At 42.2% G+C, this 19,044-nt stretch overlaps 1 protein-coding gene across 11 annotated transcripts in view; it reads right to left on the bottom strand.

Moving 5' to 3' along the window:
• The window catches only part of RIMBP2 (RIMS binding protein 2), an 81,739-nt gene extending 63,258 nt beyond the window's left edge, over positions 1-18,481 (bottom strand). For all 11 annotated transcript variants that reach the window (XM_019285220.3, XM_019285221.3, XM_019285213.3 and 8 more), the window contains exon 1: positions 18,344-18,481. The gene's annotated coding sequence lies outside the window, so the exon portion shown is untranslated. The remainder of the gene's footprint in view (positions 1-18,343) is intronic.
• Positions 18,482-19,044: the final 563 nt, after the last annotated feature.

The raw sequence follows: 19,044 nt of genomic DNA, 5'->3' as shown, positions 1-19,044 counted from the left end.
ACACGTAAAGACATTCTTCTACAGTTTTCAATTCTTTTAAGAAAGGAAAATTCTTATTTATTGGTGCTACATCATGAATACAACCTTCTGCTAAAAAAAAAAATATTCTCCATATAAAATTATCGCTTTTTAAACCCCTGTGCTTCAAATGGTTTGAAGTATGGTGGGAGATTATCTGCTTAATCCATTTCTTTCACTTGGGCATTTCAGATTTCATGCAGCTGTGCAAAGTTAGTTCTGCTTAACAGACCTGTGCAGCTCCTCACGAAGTAGAAAAAGAGTCAGGAAAAAAAAATATACAGCCTTAGGGTGGTTTAAAAAAAGGGAAAGTGCAGTGAAATTGAACTACAAGGGAGAAATTCTGAGTTACATCTCTTACTGACGCTGTAACTAGCTGGAGAATCCATGTTACCTTTCTCCTTTTATTTTCTGCTGAGAAGGCAGCAGCTGAGGGAAGCTTGTTAACTCCATTTCCTCAAACTCAGGATTCTGTTTCAAATCTTGTCAAACTGGGAGCTGCCACTGGATGAGGAGCCTCAAATGCAAATTACTGCGGCCCTCAACACTCAGATGATGCTGTATTTGCCCAGAGGAAATGAAACTCCCTGCCAGCGTGTTTTGTATGTGTGCTTGATTCAGAAGATCAGAATCTGAGCCTTTTCTTTACTGTTTCCAGCATAATTCAGCATGATTCACTCTTGGTGCTGCCGAGACTGTATCACCTTAAATGGGCTTTAACTACATAATTAACCAAATGAGTTCACTTCACTTTATTCTTTCTGTGAGAATGACTGGATTGCAGTTAGTGCCGTCTCCTGAACTCAGTCTCTGAACCACTGCTGGCTGAACCATATGTAGGAAATGAAGAGCAGTTTTCCCTGAAGGTCCCAAATCACCCTCAGTGAAGTGATCTGCCTGTGCCGAGTAGAGATGGGACACGGAGTGTTCTGGCAACCCACATCTCTGCCATGGGAATCCCTGTCCTGGGCCCTGGACAGGTTGGAAAGCATCCAGACTCTGAACATTTTCTCTCTGCCGGATTGTCAAATGCCATTATTTCTTCTTATGTGGAAAATGTGTGTTGAAAGTTGCTCAAATGCCAAAACTTGTCCAATCCTGCTATAATGTAGTAGAGAATAATTTCTAAATTTAGGAAGTAATTGCTTTGCTGTCCAGTGAAATGAACACTAAAAAAATAATTTCCTCTAGGCAAGCCCTCATGTTAAACACCAATTCAGCCTTCAGTGAACACGAGCACTAAAGCTTTGGGAAAAATGAAGCTGTGCAGCTCCATTGTTGCCATTTTCTGTCTCCATCGGTGCTTGCTGTTTCACAACACAATCAAAATAACAACAGCCAGTGCTCAGATGTCATCCAATACACGCTTACAAAGTGCTGGGCAAATAAAACCACTCAGTTCTCTCGGGTAATATTCCTTTTTGTGGAGGATTCTGACTCTCCCAGTTGTGGTTTTATTAGAATTCTGAACAAAAAAGCTGGCATTTCTTTGTGCAAATGAAAGGATGGAAAGGTTCTAGTTTCAAATTACAGTCTGCCTGACACTGCTGCCCTAAAGCAGTTCCTTGCCAGCCTGGATCTTGGGAGCACTAAGGCTTTGATTTCAGGAATTTCGGAGGACTGAATTCCCGGCTTCTAAAGAAAGAGGCTGGAGTGACCAACCAAGCAAACAAGTTGGCAACAGAACACACTGCCAAATCCCCAGCCAGGTAATTGGTATCGCTGCTGCTTTGGAGAAAGCACCAGCAGTGGTTTGCAGGCGTTCACCTGGACGGGTTTGAGCTTCGCATGTGTTTGACAGAACACGTTCCACATTTAAATTATGATTTCACCCTTCTTCAAACTTGCCACCAATCCTGCTGGGGGAGAAAAGGGCAAACCAAAAAACCCAGAGACCAAACTTGCCATAAATGTTCAAAAAGAATCAAGGGGAAACCAGGATGAAGCTGCACAGACCAGTCTGTGAATGGGAATCACAGACAAAACCAAAGAGGGATCCAAGGCTGTCCCACCCAGCAGTGGCAAGCACTGCAAACTCCCAAAGTACTTTGTCACCTTCGAATCCTGCCTGTCTGTGGGAAGGAGAAGATATTTAGTCCTGTTCCTAGTGGTGGGCTCCCAGCTCCTGTCTCCTACAATAAAACCCTCAGCAGATTCCGTCACCTTGCTGCCCACAGGCAAGAAACAACCCTGCTTTAGACATGGGCCATTTTTAAAAGCAGTGCTTCGTGCTGCTTGTGAAGGGTTAATGCATTCCCAGGGAACACAGGAAAGCTGTTAACAAACTTATGGAACAAAACCTGCGAGTCTCCAGCTGCAGATCAGAAATTCACTGTTGTTTACAAGGGTGATCATCTGCTATGGCAGCAAAACGTCACCCCAGATGAGAACAGTCAAATTTCCACTTCTAGTAGGAGCTCTTTTGCTCTGTGGGATCAGACCTTAGACATTGCAGTGTATCACTGCCTGTGTCACTCCACCCAGAAAATCTGGGATCGTAGGCTGGGGCCAACACTGCCACACAAAAGTATCAAGGGCATGAAAAGCATCTATCAAAAATGTCTCTTTGATATTTTCTGTTTATCATGAAACCACATTCATTTAAATAAATTACTACAGAACTATGAAATACCACAAAGCATGGCTTTGTAGAAGTCTGCTTTTTTTTGTTTAAAATGAATTAATTTCAGGTCATGACCAACATCAATCTGAGTGTTACCAAACGATCCATAGAACACTTGGAAATAAGACCCACAATGCACAGTAACTGTGTTAGGGAGCTCAGCAGATGTCACAGATAAATACAGTGTCCCTCTGGGTTAGCACCCCAGAAAACACACACAGCTGATTTCATCTCATTTGCCAAACAATTCACTTTTTGCATAGGTTTTGGTAGAGAAAAGAAAGTAGGAAGCACTCAGCACACTGCAAACTTCTGGTCACTAACTTGGCAGACACCCCCAAATCTCTTCCTCTGGATTGTTCTCTTTTTCTCAGTCTGAAAAACAGATGCCTCCTCTGCAACCAAAAGTGAGCACTTTGCTTTGTCCTCAGTGTTTGCAAAACTCACCAGTATGACTGAACCTCCAGATTCCTGCCCAGGACTGGGATGCAGAAGGGGCTACTTGCAGATATGAATATTCTGTGAGAAATGAAGTCATTAGAACTGTACTGGACCATTTTAGCTTAGGCTCTGCTAGGCTTCTGGAGTTCGGGAGTTTGGGTTTGGGGTTTTTTTTTTAATTTTGAGCATCTGAGTTTCTTCTAACTACACTAGAAAGTTTTTATATCAGGATCTACCTAGGGACCATTTGAGCGTCATTCATCCGGATTAACCCCAGGCCCCTACAAATAGTAAATCCTGAAAAGTTAAGATCTTCCATTGGGTCATTAGTATGTGCCTAAAACTTTCTACCAGATTAACCCAATCACTTATTTTCTCCCTCAATTTTGGGGGATGACTCTAATCTCATCTGAATGAAATTCATCCTAGAACAGAGAAAAAGGGAGAGAGGGGAAGAATAACAGAGTAACAAACATTGCTTCGCTCAGGATAAATAATCACAAAAGCAGGAGCATCAGAAAGCTCTTACTCCACACAAAGTGTTCGAGAGGCAGCGCTCAGAGGACTGAGATGACAAAAGCCTTTGCAGATTTAGTGATTCTGAGAGCAGGGGCAGCAAACCAGAGCTCAGTGCCACACAGGAACCCACTGCACATCTGCCATCCCTGAGAGCCTTTCTCCGATTCCAAGCAGAGTCTTCCTGTGGAACAAACTGAGACAGATTCTCAGCCAAATTTTAAATTCCTGTCTTGCCAGCAAGACCGGGTACATCCCATAGCTCCCAGGAGGTTTAACCCACAGCCTGAAGTCCCACTCTTGCTCTCAATAACCCCTGGCAGCCTGGGATATAGTAACTGATTTTTGTGGCATTAGAACCCTTTCTGCCTTGCTGCAGTGTTGTGGCTCTGCAGGGGAGGCCACGAGTGGAACTACAGAGGAGTTCAGCACTGGAAGAAAGAGGAAACATCCATCCTTGTTCTTGGCTTTTTTGTAACGTGGAACTTCATCTGCATCCTCAGAAACGAGAACCTCTACAATCTTTAAAACCTCCTGTATTCTAAACTTCTAGAGGATGGTGATGGAGTTTTGAAGACTAAGCAAAAGAGAGGTTACTTTTAAAATATGGCCCGAACTTCCAAACTGAGCATGATACAAAATCTTTTACATTTTCAAAAAACATGAACAAAGAAACCAGTGCTGGTACACTGCTGTAACACAGCACTGACCATTTCCAAAGCTGTGAGGAAAGGTAGGTTAATGTGACCTAAATTTCACTGGTTTTTAATCAGCAACTCTTCAAAAGAACAGACAGTATAAGAGTAATGGGGGATTTTCCCATTGTTCTGAGGAAGCTTTATTACACATCCTCAGCTACACCATTCAGTGACAGGCAGGTACACAGGCACAGAACTGTGTGAGCTAAGAGAACAGGCTGCTAAAAATAATTTGTTTTGTTCAGCAATAGCTTTTGTCATTATTCCTCTTTTTGCGATTTTGCAATCTGTGAGGAAGGCTAATTTTTCTTCACAGATCTCTGCATGTGTTCTAACAGCTCGACCCAGGCTCTGATTTTTCAGCCTGCTTAGGAACCAGAAGAGGCATTTACAGGTTGGGAGACATTCATGTCACTTGAATCATACCTACTTGAGACACTTTTATTGCCATATTCTAAAGAAAAGATTCAAGAACAGGAATTGTGGGGGAAGAAAACGGGAAAGACAAATATTAAAGCTGTTATTCCCTAGCAGAAATAACCACCTTGCTTTTATTCTTGATGTTTGCAACTGAAAAAACCCTGAACACTGTTTGTTCCCAGGCACCCCTTGGACTTCAATCCAGCTCCACACAGTGGGAATTCCTGTCTGTGCCTCTCTCATCCCAGCAGAGCTGAGACCATGGGCAGCAGCACCTTCCCCTGGCTGAGGCTCTGCCCCCCTGCAGGACCCTCTCCTTCCCCTGGTGCTGTATGGGACATCCCAGCCCGTGCACAGCTGCAGCAGAACCCTGCAGCTGCTGCCTGGACACAGCTCCCTGCTCCTGCCTCCACAGATGCTCTGAGAACCACAAAGTTTGGAGAAGGACAGGACTGATGGAAACCAGATGGAGAAATCAGCAACAAGCCCAGAGGACTTCTAATGAGTCACAGATCACAGCTGGCAACTTGGCCTTGGAAAATCATCATAAACACATTATTACAGGGCTTTTGTAGCTTCTTATTTCACCAGTATTTTGGAACTGCGGAGCTTTTTCCTTTTATATAAATTTACTTTTTGTACCATCTATCCATTAACAGCGGGGTCCCAAAAATCATGTTTACTTTTTGCAATACACAAGAAAAATTAAGCCCCTTAAATACATTTTCAGATCACTCAGAATATTCTTTAAATTCCTATTCAAGCTGAAACAGTTATTTTGAATTTGCCCAGAACAAAAATTTGGAAAAACTTCTGAAAGCCATCCTTATCCTTCAGTATTGACCACTGTACATCTCTTTAAATAAATTAGATGTGTATAAATCTGAATCTGCAAATCAAATGTGGCACTGGACTCAAAACATCAGCAAATTTCACTAAATACGTTGCCAATTTGAGTGACTAAACACTTTTTTGTTGTTTTTGTGTTTTTTTTTTTTTTTAATTTTTAGCTCTAACTCCTCCTTCTGACAAGAATTCACAGAAAAATGTGACATTACCAAATCTATGCTTTCTGTGAGAGCAACTTCAGTCCAAAAACACTTCATGGGCTAAAGCATGGATGACTTTCTTATGCACCATCCAAGATAGGCAAGATTTAAGTCCTAAGTGGTTTCAAATGGTTATTATTGACCTGAAGGGAAAGGGCTTCACTCCCTGTAATATTAGGTAAAATATCTAAATTAGCACATTTAGCAAACCCCCCAGGTGCTCAGCTACTTAAACATGCTTTAACAGAGATTTTACAGTGCCTCCCTGACTATGCTGTTCAGGTTACTAAATATGGTGTTACCTTCCCCCAGAGGCAGAGATTTCCCACTCACACTCGAGGGGTTGTCTTGGTTTTAAAATTAATTATATGGTAATGTGCTAAAAATGCTGCTACATGGGAGGACTGCAGCCTTATTCATTTTATAGATAAGGACACGCTCCTATTTCAGGAAAATTATTTCCAGAATCTGAATACTTGAGATCTTGCACAGGGTATGGCCCAGCCCGTCTGTCAATCCAAATGGGTTCATGTGACAAGGAGATGGACTCCCAAGGCTAGAATCCAAGGAAGAGAACTGAAATTAAAATCCAGAATTGAAGTCAAAAAGCCCAAAAACCTCCAAAACCCTCCTGCTGATACAGCAGCAAAGGGAAATGGGGTGGGAAAAACTCACAGTAATTTTCTGTATTGGTGATGTTGTGCAAAAGTAGATTTTTTCCCCTCAGTTATCTGCCAAGGAGAAACACATAAATTGCAGTTCCCTGCAAGTAACTACCAAAGTCAAGCATTTGATTCACCAAATTTTCCCATTCTCTCTCTCATGCTCTCCGAGGCTCTGGCTCTGAGGCTGGCAGTGCTTCCACTGCAGACAGAATTTACATGGCATGCAGACATTGCAAGGACACGAGGAAATCCAGGCAGATTGCTCAGAGAATTTCCATCATTTCCCCTTGGCAAGTGAAAAGCCAAGAGAGAATTTCTTTCTTTCAAGGTAAAGCTCAGCTGCACTGAAAACTACAAAATATCCTCCTAAAATGACGAGAGGAGGCTGGGCAGGAGTTTGCAGCCTGTGTCCTATTCTGCTCTTTGAAACAAGCAGCTGTGGCAAAGATGCAGCAGAGGGACAGAAGGATTTTAGGGAAGAGCCTTTGTGACAGCCAAGAGCTTCTCCTTGGAGCAGGGCTCAGCTCAGTGTCCCCTGGTCACGGACTCACTGTCAGAGACAGCAGTGCCAGCCAGCCACGGGACAGGCAACGGGAAACATTTCTATCTCAGGTTGTGCCCTTTGGGCAGCAGGGATTGCAAGGAAGTGTAAAAAGGCTGCAAGCCTAAGGCTCACACAAGGCCAGTGCTCAAACTGAGCACAGGACTTCCAGGATGGGAGAAGGCTTTGCTTAATAACAATCTGGAACGATAGAAAATCCAGGAGGCATCTATTATTCAGTCAGTCAACCCATAAAAATTACATGACTTTTAACACACTTTTTAATTGCCCTTAATTATTAACATTTACATTGCTCTCAAAATGACAAAGTGTCTCAGTTGGAGACATGGTTAAATTTTTAATAACATTGGAAAGCAAAGCAACAAATCTCAGAGTGTGGACTTTAAGCCTGCACAATATTACCTGTGTGTGTATTTAGAGCATGTGAAAGCGAAGTCAGACTCCCTGTGAAAGACTCAAAGCAGTTTGCAGAGCTGGAAGTACCTCGGAATGCTGAAGGCATTAGGAGCTATTTTTCACAGGCAAATAACAGAGAGACGCTTGCTTCTGTCTTTAATGGGAATCAGGAGGTATCCAGCCTTAAAAAAGGAGCCAGACTTACAACTGTCAAACATCCTGGTCTTATAGGAAATGGAAAAAATATGGAAGAAAAGTAAGAAAACTGAGTTTGGTTCAGAACTATGGCTAGAGGACAAGCAAACAAGGTTCTAGTTTCCTTCTGATCCTTTGGAAACAAACCTGCAACCAACACTTCTTACTTCAAATGCAAACAATGAAAGCCTCAGGTGACAACTAATGCACAACTCCATGTGCACAGGACATGATCAGTCTGCTAAAACTAACTCCTGAAGCTGTAAAGTTGGGTCATAGGAGATTAATTACATAAATGAGAAATGCCCAGAATACATCTTCTCACTATTGGTACTCTTCCTATATTTGGGGCTTTTAAAGTATTTTTTTACATTGACTTCAGATCAAACTATTCCCAAATTTGCAAACTACACAACACTTTTACAATGAAAAGTAGGAACAGATTCTCTTATGAATGCATTTTGGTCAGTTTTCTTTATCTTTTACTTAGTCCCCAACTTCATAACCTTGGTTCACATTTCAGAATCTGACAAGAGCAGGGCTTATTCCAACTAAACCAAATTACAGGTATTAATTAATGGCTCATGCTTGTTTGCCAGCTCCTGCAAGCAGAAGGTTAGATAAAAATGTATTTACAGCAGAATTTAATTACCCATTTTCAAGCCACTGGCCTCCTGGCAAAAGTCTCCCAACGTAGTGCAGAATAGGACTTGGATTAAGAATTAATTTACTGTCAGGAGTGATCTGCAATTTAATGGCTTAATCAAGTTTGCTATGAAATTGGTCGGGAGCTCTGGAGCCTGATGCTGCCCCAGAGCTGCTGCACCACAGACAGGTTTCAGAGATCCATAACTCAATCATCAGCCAGCAAACCCAGAGCTCTCCCCATAATCAGGAGCTGCCTCTGGCAAGTTTACAACTCCCATCACAGAGATGCAGCCCATGGGCTGGAGTTCAGGGCAGGCATGGGACTCCTTCCTCCTCTCCCAGCTGAATCCCCAAACACACTGTACCTGCATGGATACCAAGGCTGGCACGGAAATACAGGCCAGAGTGTGTCAGACACATCCTCCTTTGTCTCCTTAAATCGCAATGCAGAGAAAACCATTAATAAAGACAAAGGGTTTTAGCACAGAAATGCTTCTTTCAGCTGTATTCAGAACTGTCCCTACCGTGGGCAGTGCACGGAGCTCCTTCTATAGGAGCACAGCTGAGGGTGGAAACAGAGAGGAAAACTTTGAAATCACAGCTGAGATAAAATTAGCTATGAACTGAGCCTTTTGACTGCTAAAATTTTGAAACTTACAAGATCTTGATTACCTTTAAAAATCAAATCAATCCACGTTTTCTACTAGAAGCCAACTGATAGAATAGCAACAGCCTAAGTGCTGAAATAGAAAATGTCATGCTAGGAATAAGGGTACAAAACCTGTTCTCTTGAGCTTTCAAAGCCAGATTTTAATGGTCTCAGAGGCTCCAGCCTTTCAAAAATATGAATAAGCTTCTCACATGGGGTATTTAGCTGGGCTGAAATACTCCAGACAAAGTCTCTGCAACTTATCAGTGGTTGCCAAAGTATCCTGGTGAGAACTCCTAGAAGTGCTTTGAAGACCACACCATCACAGCAGCTTACCTTTCTATTCTACTACTTCTTCCCTGCCAAGATGGTGAACCATCCTGATGTCTCTCGTTCTGTCTCCCAGGGATATTTAAATCACATCTGGCACAATACTACCAGCACATCCAAATGCTCTTTTTCAGCACTGAGGGCTGCTTTCTTTCCTTCCCCTCCAAAGATGGCTGAGAAGATAATTGTTAAACTCCTCAGCATCTGAGCGAGTTAGTGGGTGTTCCATGAGAAAAGCAGAATGGTCATTCACAAAAAATTCACAATGGTCATACAAAAATTGTCAGCTATTTAAACACAATTTACGCTCTCTCAAATAAAGTCACTCCATGCTGGATTCCTTTCAGCATCAGACAGTGGCAGGCTTAATTCTTCACTTTGTAAATTCAGAACAGAATTTGCTTCCTGCAATCATCTTTACATTTCTACACTGGAATCCTTCCCAGGGTGAGCTGTTTGGAGCAGCAGCAGCAGAGCCCACCCCCATCTCAAGTGGGAAGCCAGGCTGCAACCCTCAAAATGCCAAGGCACAAAATAGCATGCTTGTCCCAATTTCTTCATGTTATTTTGGTATACTTTAGGAAAAAACCCAACAACACATAACTCATTAATTATAACCTTTCAAAAGTGTTTTCCTTTCCCCCAAACTGCTAAAATTTAGCAGAGCTGCAGCCAAAGTTCTAATAAAACTATTTTTAGCTTTTGTCACACAGAGAACATCATGAAGTGGGTCTCATCCTTCTATTAATGCAAATGTATTTAAGCAGTCAGCACAGGAAACTTTAAATATGCTAATCACTGCTTCTCTGGACTCCAGCCTCTAATGCCTGTGCTGATGTGTACACATCACAGACAGGCTGAGGGAAGGGAACACCATCATTTAACGTGGCAATAGGTATTCACAACGCCATAAAGTGACAGCCACATGCAGATTTTATTGCCACATTTATATATTTCACTAATTTCCACACTCAACAACCTTTTAATACACACTGGTCTTATTTTCTGGTGTCTGAGCCGAACTGTGCGTTAAAAATGGAACTGCTTCTGATAATCACACGCACTGGTTTTGTTTTTAAAGTGGTTCAGTGCTGATGAAAGGGACCAGATTGGAGTTCCCTGATAATCCACAAGGAAAACAAGGCACTGGCGGGGCAGTAGCTCAGCCAGCTTCCCTCCAGTGCATCTCCACTTAAATCCCTGAGAGAAAAACTAAAAAAAACCAACACACACATCTCACATCTCTAAGTCCCAATCTGACTCTGCCTGCTCATATCCTTGGCCTTGCTTCTTATTTTTAGCGGCAGGGAAAGCAGTCAGAGAAAGCAATGCCTGTCTGGGGCTGGGCTGCTGCCCACGAGCTGCTGGGCTCATCCAGCAGCACACACCCCCCAGGCCAGCACACACATCTCGGGTGTGCTTGGAAGACCTCATGAATTTTATCTAACAAAGCGTTGAGGTGAAGTATTAAATGAAGAATTAAATGCTTCTCATCTCCTGGGAGTCCCATCAGGAACGAGATATTCTCTGCAGCATGTTGCAGTGATAAGGACAAAATACCCAGGACAGATGTACATAGCTCTTCACTTTTATCAATACTGAAAATTAATGTTTTTAATTACCAGTGTGATCAAAATAGTAGAAAATATTATTTTGAACTTTACTTATCTACTACAGGGTGTACAGCAGATAGTGTCACATCTGAGAGACAAGGCCTGGAGAGTTGTCCAAAGCACCTGTTAACACCTAATCTGTAAAACTAAACTAGAAACTGAAGGAAAGAAGACCATTTTTTAATGACACACAAATAAGTCAGCAATTGGAGGAGAATGTGCTAGCATAGACATAAATAAACAAATAAACCCACAGAATTTTAGAATAACAAAAGTACCTCAGCCAGAATACTGCAAAGAGAGCTACAAGGCTCCATCATACGGCACAAAAAGACAACAGAGCCTCGTGGCCAGAAACTGGGAGGGTTTTATTGTGCAGTGGCAGCTGTGAGCCCAACACCTTCCTCAGACTCCTTCCTGACAGAGTCAGGGAAAATCCTGCTGCCCACAGGGAACCAGGAGCCAGTTAATAAAGAGATAATGGCTCATCCCCATCCTAACAGATATCCAGCTCCAGAACTGTTTTCTTATCTCAATAACATTTCATAAATAGTATTATCCTGGGATTTTTGCAAAAGATCAAATCCCATTAAAATGCATCTTCCAGTTATCTGTGGAAATATTGGGTAGGTCTAGAATTGCATTTTATTTTCTGTTAACTGAACTGTTACAGCAGAATATTTGAAGTGTTTGCACTCATCACCTCTCCAGGGGAAGATGCCTGTGCCACTTTGTTTCTGGAATTTTACCTGCTGGAAATGATCTAAAAATCTTCCTGGCAACTCCACAAAACATGTCATCTACTGCTTAAGAAGGAACCAGGGAGTTTCAAAATATGTTCATGAGTGGTCTTAACATGTGTCACATTCTGTTCCTTTATGACTGCATCTCATTTTCTGAATCCGGAAAGACCACACAGAGAAAGAGCTAAATTCTATTTGCCTTGCTGAAATGAGGTCTCAGATACATATTTGAGCCCATACACTCAAGCCAAGATGCTTTTGGCTCTATAGAAGCATATTTTTAAAATGTGTTGCAAATTATTTATATAGCTCATTATCTCCTTGCTGTGCTGAGCACGACTCCTTCCCCTCGTCCACCCACTGCCTCTCAGGTAAAAGGGTTCAATGTGTCTGAAACTTATTTTTTTAAGAAGGAAAAAATTAACCAGTGCAGCCACTTTGGAGGCAATTTCAATGAAACCCAGCAATGAGATCTCCCCATCATTACATTCTGCAGACAGGGCACTGATGTTGCAGCTTTCCTTCAAACACAGAAAATCGAGGTTTCTGCACGAGCAGTACGGGTCCCTCACAGACAGCTGTGTGCACCAGGGGAGAGTAAGAGAGAACATCCCAAGTGATGATTGCTCCAGAACTGATTTAATCTCATGCTTATCAAAGGATCTGCAGTACAACACCAGTGACATTTCCTGTCCCAATTATTTACAGTGGCAAATAACTGAAGTATTGCACACACTTCCTCACACATTTCACAGCACTCCTGCATGGTGAGCACTGAGCATTTCCAAGTTGTCTGAAGGCACTCACAGCTTCATACACTCAATTTTAATCAATTAAAACCAGAACTGGATTGCTTTTCTTGGAGGGCAGAATGACAACTGCTTCTCCAAATCAGAGGTGCAACCTCCAAACTATTGAAACTGAGAAGCAGAAGTTTGTTTGCCTTTAATAACCTGGTCTTGTGTGACTCCCAGATTCATTCTACCCTCATCACAGTGCAAGTAACTTTCTCAGTGTCAAGTTCCATTTCCTGAGACACAGCAAATGCTCCAAGCTGCAAGAAGTTGCTGAAGGACAACGCTGAGAACTACGGTACTTTCAATTTCAATGCCAGCTTAATTTACCATAAGAATTAAAAATTCTGGGACAGGGGTTTGCAGCTGCGTAGTTACTTTTGATCTGAACACCAGTATTCTGCATGACTTACCCTGTCAGCTTTAAACTCGTCACAGAAGGACCTTGTTTTTTTTTTTTAGACCAACATTTTTCAGTGAAGCACCTCCTGCATTTGGAATCTGTGCTGAGATCCCCAGACTGAGATGCAAATATAAAACATGCATGAGTGCCAAGCACAGGATGGGACAGGAATTTGTGAACTTCAACACACACTAATGTTCCTGTTCACACATCTCAGTTTTGCTGGTTATATCTGATTAAAAGGGACAGCTCAGAAATACATCTTTACACATCTTTTTGACATTCAATATGCTTTTCCCCAGTACACCGTTTATCTCTGATGTACATCACCAAGCCATGGGCTCATCATAGGCCCTCATATCCATATTCAGAAAGGGATTTCATTTAAAACATCCTTCTCCCAGCTGTGTTGACTTTACAAAGTGCTGTACACTCTGTACAGCATTTATATAAACCGGATTTTTGATCCAACATTTCTGGTGTTTTTAGCCAGTGAAAAGGAAGTCTGGTAGCTCTGAGCAGTGTTCTTGCTACAGATCTAATCATTAGAACTTCTCCAGGAAACAGAGAGAAATGTGCATCCAAATACTGCTCACCTCCATTCACCTGCTGTCAGAACAGTTTGATTATTCACCCAGACAAGGCTGTTTCGTGCTTGCACCACTCCTCCTGCCACAGCCCTGCTGACTTCAGTGGTACTGCTGGTAACCAGAATTTGGCCCACGTGAAAAAAACACAAACATTGACTTGCAGGTATTTGGAAATGGAATGCAGACCCTTCGGGTTCTAGATCACCAATTTTAACAGGACAGAGATTCTTTTGCCACCCTGTTTGCCAGAGTAGTGACTGCAGTCTTCAGCTTTATGAAGGCTGCTAAAAGCCCCTTAAAATGCATTAAAGGACTCACTCCAGTTCAAGAATGGGAAGACAACCAGAAGATGAAGAATCAGTTGTCTCATAATATAAAGGCCAGCAACAAAATCAGTATTTGTTTTTTCAAAGCCTCAGCACATGCCTGAAACAGCTCTGGACCTGAGAACAGAGGTGTGACAACTGTTTCCACTGGAGAAAGCTTTGATATTCACCATCATTTTCCTCACCTGGGTTTGATGCAATCCCTGTTTGAAAGTAAAATCTAAATTCTCATGCATCCTGTAAAAAGGAGTCGAGCAGTCCCCTAAATAATTTGTGAATTAAGTCTCAAGCCAAAATAGAAACCCATCACAAAATACACCTCTGAATTCAGCAGCAACACCACTGGGCCTAAAGATATTTGTATGGAGTTTAAGATTTACATTTTTCAGTATCATCTGAATGCTTTGCCTCCAGCCACTGAACTGGACAAGAAGCCTTGCAAGCAAATGAGGCCACTACAATATTCTGCAGTGTGATTCATTAGGACAAAAGTTAATTAAATCATGTTCTCTCCTCAGACATCCTATTTTCTCTTAAAGATGATTAAACAAGAGACAAATGTAATTAGGACACGAAAAAGTATAAGCCAAAAAGTTAATCTTATAATGTGTTTCAGAAAAATGAAGTAATAAATCACCTTGCCTTTTGTTTTGCTGTAACTGATAACAATAACACACTGGGATCCTTCAGCTTTCCTGTCTGATACAAGTATTACACTTGATGAGGCAATTTGGAGTGAAAGCAGGGCTATGACAATAGACATTACATTTAGGGGAGAGATAATAAATATACAGCTTGACTTATGCAGATGGTGCCCTTTCAGAGAGCAATCAACACACCACCGGGTGGTGAGTGAGGTTCATGAAAATACACACTACATCCACAAACAACAATCAATATGTGAAAATATATATATAAACTGTCTCTTGAACAGAATCCCAATTCATAATCCAGAAAATAACTGACTGAAGGGAGGCAGAGCCCCTGAATGTGTCACTGGTTCCTTGTTGGTCAGACGTATCCAAATGACAGAGAGCAAAACACAAGAAGGAAAACCATGTGCTGAAAGCACTGCCTGGGCATAAGAAAATCTGCATTCGATTCCTGAGTGTGTCTTTGACTTTCTTTAGACATTAATTAGCTCATTTGGTCTGTTCCTTATCAAGGAGGAGAGATAGCAATGTGCCATTGGTCCTCTCTGTTGGGTCAACTGCACTGCTCAGTCACCTCAGCTGCACTGAAGCCATCTGGGGATGTCCCACAGCCCTGGAGCCACAAAGCCCAAAGCCTTGTTTGTAACAGAAGCACCCCCACAGTTGGAGTGTATCATGTACAAGAAAGGCTACCAGAGGCATTTCAGCTGAATTTTATAACGCAGCAGGATTAACAAGAGAAATCACAGCTACAGACCCAGAACACTTGGAGGACACAGAGCCTGCTCTGTCCAGAGTCATGACAGGGCAGGGCTGCGTGGAGCACAGCCAGGCTGCTCTGCCTCTGCTCAGGGCTCGCTCCCTGGTGCTGCTCTGAGCCCTGAGGATGCCCTGCTGCCCCATGGCAGCGTGACCCACACGGGCCAGGCAGCAGCAGAGCCTGGCAGCTGCAGCCCCTCCTGACCTGTCCTCACTCTGCCGCTGCTCTGCTCACCACAGAGACAAACAACAGGATATGGGACTGAAGGTGTCTTTATTAAAAGGTCATATTCCAGTCAGCAATCTCTTTAAACGGTGGGAGTAAGAATATTATGTTCTAGGGAAGAAAGAAGAAAGGTCAGCCTGCTTTCATGGCTACTAATTTAATCCAATCTTATACTGGACATGTCTCATTGTTTGGGCCTTTAAATATCCTTCACTGCTTCTACTCATTCAGGAATTTAATGACCTGCTTGAAATATGATTAGAAAAAAATGCTTCTTAAAACCCCATTAAGATCTATTTTTGATGGAAGTTTCCTTCATAGCCTGCAGCTAAGACAGGCTTTTATTATGCTGGCACTGTATCAATAAACTTAAAACAGAATTCTGCATTTGCACAGGTAATAGCTGATCTAGAAAATACCATTAGAAATGGAAAGCTGCATTAGTCACTGCAATGATACAGAGAGAAAACTGATGACGGATTGGTAAAGCTCATTAGGACTCAGTGCCATGTATTTAAAAATGCTTAAAAGAGATGCCAAATTAGAAAAATTCAAATACATTGTGATCAACATCAGTGTTTTCCAAAATCCAGACCCTGGCTTTGGCCATGGACATTGCTGGTTTCATTGCTAAAACTCTCACCCGTGAACAAGGCACAGGAAAGACAGGTAACCAGAAAAAGTTCCTTTCCTGGAGCCAGCAGTCTACGATAAACACCAATTATTACAACCAGAGGAATTAATATGCTTTATTGCTATACTGGTGTCCAGACTCACCATTCTGCCATCACTGAGAGACTGAAAGCCATCTCTCAACAGCAAGCAGTTAACAACCTTTCTTTTTCTTACAGCGCTTTTTCCCTGTTATTTGAACACCTCGTGTTACCCCGGTAAACAATGAAACCCAGCGAACACCTGGGGGGAGCACCAGAGATTCCTGCTTTGCACAGAGGCACAAGGGCTCAGATGGAGCTCAGATGTGTTTTAGAGAAACCCTCTTCTCACAGAGGCCTGAAGCAGCTCCACGTTCCCCCCAGGGGCACAGAGGGCTGCGCCTCAGCAGTGCTGCTGGTGCAGAAACTCAGCTGCCGCGGCGCCCGTGGCGTTGCACACACAGTAATTCCACGCACAATAATGGCCTTTTATCAGCCCCCTCCAAAACTCTGAGCAGTTTAAAGGCAGCCAGGGAGCTGCACGTCATCCCTGCAGCTGCAGCAGCGCCAGGCTGCTGTGCCATGGTAACACCGGGCACCCGCTGCGAGCGCTGCGTTCTGTGCACGGAAAGGGAACCACAGCCCTGCTCTGGAGTATCACACAGGCAAAACTGGCTCTGCTGAAACACAGGCTTCTTGTCTCACAGCAAAACCACTGCTGAGACACACAGTACCAGAAGGAAAAAACTGCACCCAGTTTTTCTGATCTCCAGTGGAAATGGCTAAAAATTGTCATTATTGATACAGCTGCAGCAATTCATTAAAAATTAAATAGGCGAGAACAGTAGGTTAAAATTTAGTACTGTAAGTGCAGTATCAAAGAAACATGACTTAATATTTTGTTGGGCAATTTTAGACCTGGCATCAGAGCTTCTGTCTCTCTCAGTATCCACACTTCAAAACTATGGAAACAACAGTGTTTTAAATAGAAGCTGGTTTGGGTGTCCAAAGTTTACCCTTTATCCAGAAGGCTGCTACTGCCCAACAACCATTTAGATTTCGTGTGTTCCCCTTAAACCTGGCAAACAGAGCAGTGAGAATGGACTCCAAACAGACCCAGAGGTACAGCCTAACTGCTGCAGTCATTTCTCCTTTCTGTTCCCAAGACCCAAATCCAAACCAATGCTTTTTGGATTACAACACTTTATGATGGTTCTTGAAGGCACAAATTATTTGTGTGTAGGAAATAACCAGCAAAATCCCCACTAATTCCAGTGGTGTGCCAGGTTTGCCTCAAGTTGTCTTTTTTAAGTGTACTGGGTCTGGGTCTACAAACAACCACCTCTCTTCTCAAAGGCCTCCTGTTAAGGGAAATCTGACACAACTTCAAAAGATTGACTCCCCTTTTTTTACCAGAAATGTCTTTCACCAGACCTTAACATTCAGTTCACATCACAGCTATGTAATTATTCTTTTCAGAAGCAGAGATGCAAAGAAGGCATTAACAGCCGTTCAAAAGATCACATTTATGCACTTTTCTCTTGTCATATTAAATATAATTACTTCTGATGCAATCAAACTCATAGCCTTCAAATGGATAAATCCAGCACCAAATTTAGAACCTCAAGCTTCAAATATCAGGTTCTTAAAGCAAAGCTTTAAGCCTTTACTTTCAGTTCAGTGAGGTACAAAGAAGAATAGTGAGAACATAAGGTTTAAAAATGGCATTTTAAAATTAATTTTCTTTAAATGATTCTGTTAGTTACTGGCTGCAGAGTGCTTTGAAGATCAGAGGTGATTTATGAACATCTCCTCATAACTCAGCCACCAGGAGATGGGGACCAACTAACTAGCCAACCCTTCTAAAAGTTTCTTCCCTAAATTCAAAAGGTGCCTGAAAATCAGAACATGTGCAAACACAAGAAATCCAACTGGAAAAATCCTGCTGATGTTCAGAATCAAGTGTCAGGATGGATACACCAAACTGGATTGGAATGTGCTGATTAGAACCACAGACTGCGCACAGGCTCCTGCACTTTTACTCATGCATCCAGACCTAAGCACTGGAATTATTTATGTCATATTTTTGGCTTTTAAGCTCTCATTTCATCACAAGCACCTATGTGTTTTATGTAAGTACTACTGTCATTCTACAAGAGTTTAAGAAATCAGTACAAAGTACGTGGCTTTGAAGAGGGTGGAGTTAAACCCTCCCAAACTCCCCCCTGAGAAATCCCCAACCCCCTGAAGTTGTGCACATGCAAACAAAGAAACCCCACAGCCAACCAAAATCAGCAGCATGAATTGCAAAACAGAACTTGTCTTCAAATGCATCAGTTGCCATAAAACTGTAAAAACAAAGACAGGACTTACTAAAAACTGCCAGAGATGATGCTTTTGATTTAAGGTGGTGACATGAGACTTAGAAATCTGTGTCTCTTCTATAAACTGGGTCTGATCAAATATTTTCTGTGAAGTTGCAGGCTGCAGACATGATGGATCATTTCCAAACTGTGCAGGATAAAAGAAAACAAGTCAATGGCCAGTTTGTTACACCTGTGCACTTGCTCTTCCTGGCACACAGCATGTTTCCTTAACGGGTTTTTCACTGCATGTGCCCCCAAAAGCTGCACGAAAGTGATGGTTAATTGTCCATTACATACAATAAAAGCCAATCCAAATAAATAAATTCAGCCTTGCTGAATAAACATTTCTGTCAGGGCAGGCAGCAAGACTGAAGTCCAACACAAAACTCCAAAATAAGCCTTAAATGGTATCATCACTGGTACCTCAAAAGAAATTCATTTCAGAGGGCAAATGAAAGAATTCCGTTTCAACACGGGAACGTAGGGACATAGAAAGAAGCAGAAAAATTCTGTCCAATATTTATCATTACACTCTGCAAGTCTGCCAGAATATCTCTTCATATTAACAACAAATTTCCAGCAAAAGTTAATACAAAGCACCATTAGAAAGCCTGGAGGTTTTTTTTGCTGTCTCACCCACTCAGCTCGGGTACTCCTGAGCTTAAGAGGGATCTTTAGATTTGATATTTCAAATCTTTTTGGATGGAG

The sequence above is a fragment of the Corvus cornix genome, chromosome 15 (genome assembly GCF_000738735.6).
Source record: "Corvus cornix cornix isolate S_Up_H32 chromosome 15, ASM73873v5, whole genome shotgun sequence".
NCBI lineage: Eukaryota > Metazoa > Chordata > Aves > Passeriformes > Corvidae > Corvus > Corvus cornix.
The sequence above is the reverse complement of the archived record's forward strand: the minus strand, read 5'-3'. Positions and strand labels throughout refer to the sequence as shown.